The sequence below is a fragment of the Carassius gibelio genome, chromosome B9 (assembly GCF_023724105.1).
Source record: "Carassius gibelio isolate Cgi1373 ecotype wild population from Czech Republic chromosome B9, carGib1.2-hapl.c, whole genome shotgun sequence".
NCBI lineage: Eukaryota > Metazoa > Chordata > Actinopteri > Cypriniformes > Cyprinidae > Carassius > Carassius gibelio.
Genome location: NC_068404.1, coordinates 27,023,021 through 27,029,911, shown reverse-complemented (window position 1 = coordinate 27,029,911; position 6,891 = coordinate 27,023,021). Strand labels below are relative to the sequence as shown.

General features: G+C 33.3%; 1 long non-coding RNA gene across 1 annotated transcript; it reads right to left on the bottom strand.

The window, feature by feature from the left end:
• Window positions 1–1,096: 1,096 nt before the first annotated feature.
• LOC127965462 (uncharacterized) lies at window positions 1,097–5,313 on the bottom strand. Its single transcript, XR_008155306.1, has 6 exons — window positions 5,023–5,313; window positions 3,988–4,049; window positions 3,600–3,657; window positions 2,693–2,785; window positions 2,261–2,346; window positions 1,097–1,439 (listed from the first exon to the last, which is right to left on the bottom strand). It is a non-coding gene; the product is annotated as an uncharacterized LOC127965462 (long non-coding RNA).
• Between the last annotated feature and the right edge of the window lie 1,578 nt (window positions 5,314–6,891).

Genomic DNA, 6,891 nt, shown 5'->3' with positions numbered 1-6,891 from the left:
ATCTTTAGACTTGTGGAAAGGTTGACAGATTCGGAAACCAGATTTCGACCTGAGCTTGACCTGAAACTCTCATCTCATTCCTGACCTTCACCCTCCAAAATCACGCTCTCAAAATTGTATTGTGATGTCATTTTCCTGAAGGCAGCAGTTAAAACGTTCTTTTATTCTTTCAGCCAAAAGGGTTCATGGGAGCAGCCATTGCTTTTCCTTTTTGAGGCCTTTGTTTAATAATGAAAAAAGAGAGAAAATGTTGCTTGAGGTCTGAATTGTGTTTTATCTCAGATATTGCTCTTTAAAGATTCAAATGAAACTGTGTTGTCATACTATGATAGGATAATTTTGATGAGAAATACATGAATTCATATTGAAATCGCCAACATTTGATTGTAGACTTAAGTATCTTGGTGTATTCGAGCAGATATTGAGATGTTGATGAGATTTATTTTAAAACACTGAAAAGAATAATACTCTTTCTTTTTTGAGACCTTTGTTTAATGATGAAAAAAAAAATACTTGGCAAAATTACCTACTGTTTTTTGACAAACACCAAAGTGGTCTGGTAATTTAATTGCTGTCTGAATCAACATCTCTAAGTTTACAAGAATAATTCAATTCCAAATTCACTGCACTCAAAAAAATAAATCGTTGGTCTAACTTAATATAATTATGACACCTATTTCCACACATTTGAATGGTGTTGTCTCAACTTAATTTAGGCAAATGGAACCCAAGAGCAAAATTCATTTTGAACCAACAAGATCAAATCATTTTCATTTGAATCATATTATCGTATTTATCTATAAACTATTTAATCTTGTTGAGCCAATTAATCTTAATCACTTAATTTAGAAAACCAGAAATATTGTGTCAACTACAATCGTTAAGTTAATTGTACAACTTTATTTACATCTAACAAATGTTTAATTGTTGACATGTCTATCAAAATGTAATTTACTGCACAAATAAAATGTTCTCAAAGTGAATGTCAAAAGTTTCTCTTTATTCTCATTTCAAGGCAAATTTTCAGGTAAAAAAATATCATCCAAGATGAACAACATTATATTTCAATGTATATGCACAGCTAGAGTCAAGATTTAGTCTTTTGAGAATACACACATAAGGTAACTTACTCCAACATCTTGTTCTTAAGGGCTGGTACCTTTAGTGAAAGTTTTTGTCCATCCAAGATAAAGAACACTTTCTGGATGTCCTCAAATGTAGCCTTGAGTTCTTGTGGGTAGCTGAGGTTCAAGGCGTAAGTAAGTCCAAACAGCATGGCCACTGCTACACGTTCTTCAAAGAGCAGAGAACCTCGGTCCCTTCAATCAGGATACCAACGTCCACAGGTTTATCCCCTGGTTGGTGTCTATGAATTGGACGATGTAGATCCCCATTACCATCTGCTCTATGGCTTCTTTAGCATTCATCCAGTCGCAATCCTGGGCAAGACAAATAAAATGTGGTAAAATTGGACTACTGTAAAATAAAATTTATAAAAGAACAATTAATAAGTACAAATAATCAAACTACAAGCAACATTACAAATAAATACAATAGATCAAAGATTCAAATAAAATAAACAGTGCTTTTCAGTTTTTTTCAGGTATCTAACAGTAGTTTTTTTTTTAGTGAAAGTGAAAAGTGAAAGTGACATTCAGCCAAGTATGGTGACCCATACTCAGAATTTGAGCTCTGCATTTAACCCATCCAAAGTGCACACACACAGAGCAGTGAACACACACACACACACACACACACACTGTGAGCACACACCCGGAGCAGTGGGCAGCCATTTATGCTGCGGCGCCCGGGGAGCAGTTGGGGGTTTGATGCCTTGCTCAAGGACACCTAAGTCGTGTTATTGAAGGTGGAGAGAGAACTGATCATGCACTACCCCCACCCACAATTCCATCCGGCCCGGGACTAGAACTCACAACCCTTCGATTGGGAGTCCGACTCTCTAACCATTAGGCCCTACTTCCCCTTAGGTACGAAAATGAATAATCAAATATAAAATAACACTGCATATTATCTTTACTGAATAAATTAAAGATTAATCATTATTGAAGTAACATCAGCTATTCAGTCAAGAGCAGTTAGTAATTTCTTTGTCATTTCTTGTGTGATTTAACATTAAAAACACAGGCAGTGAGAATAGTTTTTTTGACGATCCAGTACATACTGTTACACATACAATGTCTTTCTCTTTTAATAAAACTTCACTTAAGACATAACAGACTATGTTTGCTAGGATACTCACCAAGACGGTCATGTTGATATAATTTTTGTACGAATTTGGCCTCTGAAGCACAAGACTTGAAAGAGAACTCAGTATTTGCACGTTTTCTGAAAAAAAAAAACATGTGGGGCTTTGGATGAGCACACTCACAAATCATCTCACAGTTCTCTTTTGCGTCTTGCTCTTGAATGTTTAAGTTAGCAAGGCTTAAATGAGTTTCGTTTACACAAAGATAGCAACAGCGTTCATGACTAGACGTTAGAGCAGCATACGGCACTCGCATCGTCGTTAGAGGTGGACCGCGGTTCAAGTGCGTGCCGAACCATAAGTAGAGAATGGTACAGTTAGATTTTTTACAGAGAACCATTGCACCCCTAGTAAACATATAAAAACTGTAACAAGTGTACAAAACATAACGTAAACATAAAAGTGAAGAGAAAAGCAGTTGCTTACATTGTACTCCTTGAACAGCTGTAGATGGTCCTCCTTTAAGTATACACACAGTGCTTTGAGGATGCATTCTCTTTCCATGTCTACGCTGTTGTTCTGTAAAAAATAAAAAAAAATAAATAAAAAAAAACACAAAAACATTGATTATTTGACCATTTCATATCGATAACCAAGTATAACAGGACATACAATCTGTATGAAAGTTCAACTAATAATAAAAATTACATCATTAATTACTCACCCTCGTGTCATGCTCAAAGACATTCGTTCATCTTTGGATCACAAATAATTTTTTTTTTTATGAATTCTGAAAGTTTTCTGTCCCTCCATAAACAGCTATGCAACTGAGACTTTGATACTTCAAAAAGTACATAAAGAGATCATAAAACGAATCCATATAAATTGAACGGTTTAGTCACATTTCTCTGAAGACTCGCTTTATATTATGAACAGATTTAGATTTGCAATTTATTCACATATAAACATTCATCAACTCGCACATCAGTTGTGGTGAACGGAAGCATAAGCATGTTTGTTTGACATGTGAGAACCAATAAGGTTCATTCTCGTTACGCAGCACGTCTGAGCTTCTGTTTTTGGGCATCAATCAGGTTCAGTTGACCTTCTGTTGATGTTTGCTGATCAATGTTTATATGCAAGTAAAAGCCTAAATGAAATCTGTTCATCATACTTTCGAACATCGAACTTATTAAAACATCAAAGTCTCAGTTGTGTCACTGTTCATGAAAGGACAGAAATCTTTCAGAAATCATCAAAAAGATCTTAATTTGTGTTCTAAAGATGAACGAAAGTCTTCCGGATTTGGAACGACATGAGGGTAAGTAATTAATGACATCATTTTCATTTTTGGCTGAACTAAACCTTTAAGAACATCACTAATACAACTTACCACATGAAAAAGTTTACTAAAACCCAAGCATGGGATGCTGTTTATTGCTCTTGTAAACCTGTAAAATAAAAATAAAAATATAAAAATCATTTTTACATAAATTTGCAGTGTTCTCATCTTTACCTGAACAGAGTAATCTCCTACAGATTGCTCAGCAGCAGTCGTCTGAATGAAATGGCTAATTTCAAAACTGAAACAATATAGTAAAATAACTATCAAATTGTATGAAATCAGAAAATTACATTATCGATTCATATGTTGGTTATGAAAACATTAGGTATTTTCCAAGCACACACTAATAAAATACTTTAAACTTTCCTTTATTTTATTACAGTAATAATGAGCCATTTTTCTAAACCCATTTAAGAACATACTTAATACAACTTACCATGTGAAAAAGTAGACTATAACCCAAGTATAGGATACCATTTAATGAGCTCTTGTAAAAACCTGTAAAATAAAACAATGTTTACATAAATTTGCAGTGTACTTGTATTTAGCTGTACAGATGTTTCACCTATTACATGCTCAGCAACAGTAAAACTATAATATATACAAACACAAAACAATTCTGAAGAAAACGGGCGATCCTGCTCTACCGACTAAACCGAGGCTGATTTTCCCATGCAATATGCATTATAACTGAAATCAATATAAAATGTAAATGCTGCCCGGAAGGGAAGTTTCGATCATTATATTTCACACAAACAAATATCAAATTGTCTTTAAATCATTCTCATTCAATTACAGCAACTGTAACAATAATACAACGTATTACAATAATGTGCAGTAGCAATTACAACACACAGTGATAAGATTAAAGTATAAATATCACATTTAAGATCATAACTACGAATTTGAACATGTAAAAGAAATGAGGGAATCCCTCACGGTCACAGTATATTCATCAGTGCGAAATTACAACGTGTGCACCCTAATCCTGTGCGATCATAGTCAAACGACACATGCCTAGTACGCATGTGCTCTATACTGTATTCCACGCCGCCTGGCTGCTTGTTGATTAACATCAAGCATATAATTGTATTGACATCATTGTTTGTTAATTCGTTTTTACATTAATTCGCAGTCTTTTCGTCTTTACTTGTACAGAAGGATCACTTAACAGTACGCTCAACAACAGTAGCCCGAGTACGTTAACTGAAACAATCTAGTAAAATAACGCTTGCAACAGGAATTAGAACTAAGCAACTACCGCATTAATGTTAAATTATGTACATACATGCAGGCGTTTATATCGATTTACTATGTGTTTATCGAGTATGAACATGTGACTAATAGAGTAATTCAAATAATCCAATAAGCTGTCAAATATCCGCTTAATGTTGAATTCTGACTGATTTAAATAGTTTTACTCTCTATCAGCACAATGCAGACAAAGAAAATAAAGGATTTTTGAACTTACCAATTCTACAGCATTCCACCATAGACTGGACTCCACCACGTAATGGCGCCCGCGATAACTGACGAGGTCACGTGGATTTCCTGTCATCAGCGCATGCGCAAAAGTAGTAGTTTGACTCGAATCATTATTTTTTGTTGTTTCGACACAAATGAATTGAGCTCTTTTAAGGTTGTATGGATTTAGTTCAGACGGATTTAAAATAATTGTGTACATCCCTTAAACTGATTAATTTTATTTGTTTCAAAATGCTCTATTTATTTTTATCGAACAACACCCAGATTTCATTTTTTTGAGTGTGTTTAAATCGTTTGTGCCCACTGTTGAACATCGTACGGTAACTGTTGCACTTTTCTGAAATTTGCATGCATATTTATTATTGAAATGCTGGAAATTAGAAAAGAACAGTATTTCCTAACCGCTCCAGAACAACCAGTGGGAGCTTTTTAAAAAACAGAAAGAAGAAAGAGAAGAAAAGCACATAAACTTTTGAAATAGGTCGTTATTATGGCAGTGACAGGTATGCAATACAATTAAAATATGTATTATACACAATTATATACATAAAAATATAAATCAAGGACCTTTGTTTACCTTACGTAAAGAAGAAGTTGCGTTAAGTTATTTCTCAACATTTTAAATTATATCCATAATTTTGAGAGTTAAAAAAGCATTTCAACTAGTGCATCTATTTTCCAACTTTTATAAACAAGAGGTTTTATAATTATAAAGTGCTGTCAATCGATTAATTGCGATTAATCGCATCCAATATAAAAGTTGTTGTTCACATAGTACATCTTTGTGTGCTATGTATATTTCTTATGTATATATAAAAGCACACACATACAGTATATATTTTGAAAATATTTACGTGCGTTTACATATATATATATATATATATATATATATTTGTTTTTTTTTTAAATCTTAAATATATACATGTATTTGTTTGTATTTATATACACATAAATATACACAGTACATATATAATATGTAAACAAAAATGTTTATTTTCAACGATTAATCGTTTGACAGCACTATTTATAATCAAATAATACACATGATATTATATATAAAGTTGTTTTCATTAGACTGTGAATAAATACTCATCTGAATTCATGAGTTTTATTACTGAGGTGCCATTTAAATGTATTATTACATATATCCACATTAAATAATTATCATCCAAATAGGACTTTAGCTGTGTTTTTATCCCAGATATTGTTCGTTAATTTGCATATATTGTAAATAGACAGAAGTGAGAAGAATTTTAATTGTTGACTTTTTTTTATCTTGACTGATCTGAGCACAATTTGATTATTGGGGTCTTTTGCTAAAACTTTTGATTTCACTGCTGTTTAGGAGAAGAGAAGAACAAAAATGATTGTGATTGTTCTTTCCTACAGGTGAAGCTGAGGTGTTTTGTTTGATGGCAGACCACTAAGATGTTGGCGCAGGATTAGGTACATAAATGATCAAATTTCCATTTCACTCAAAATTAATTAGCTGCAGATAAATTGAAAAAGGCCTTGGGTTGTTATCTAACTGCTATTAGCAGAGAAACCATGACACAAAGTCATTAGCGGGGAAATAATGTGAGTGCAGTGGCTCCTGGTTTCAAGTTATGAATTAACAATAGATGCAACCTGTATGATTGTACAATGATAAACAACAGTACAATCATTACCATTATGTTGAGGAAAAAACATTTCGGGTAATTTGGATTGCAGGAGAACATTAACTTTGAATACAAAGCAGCAAACATTTATTCATGTATATTAAACAGACAAATGCGATTTTATTAGCACAGATCCAATTATGGAGCGAGGAATCATTAGAGCCATTACAAACACGGGGAAATGCTGCCACATG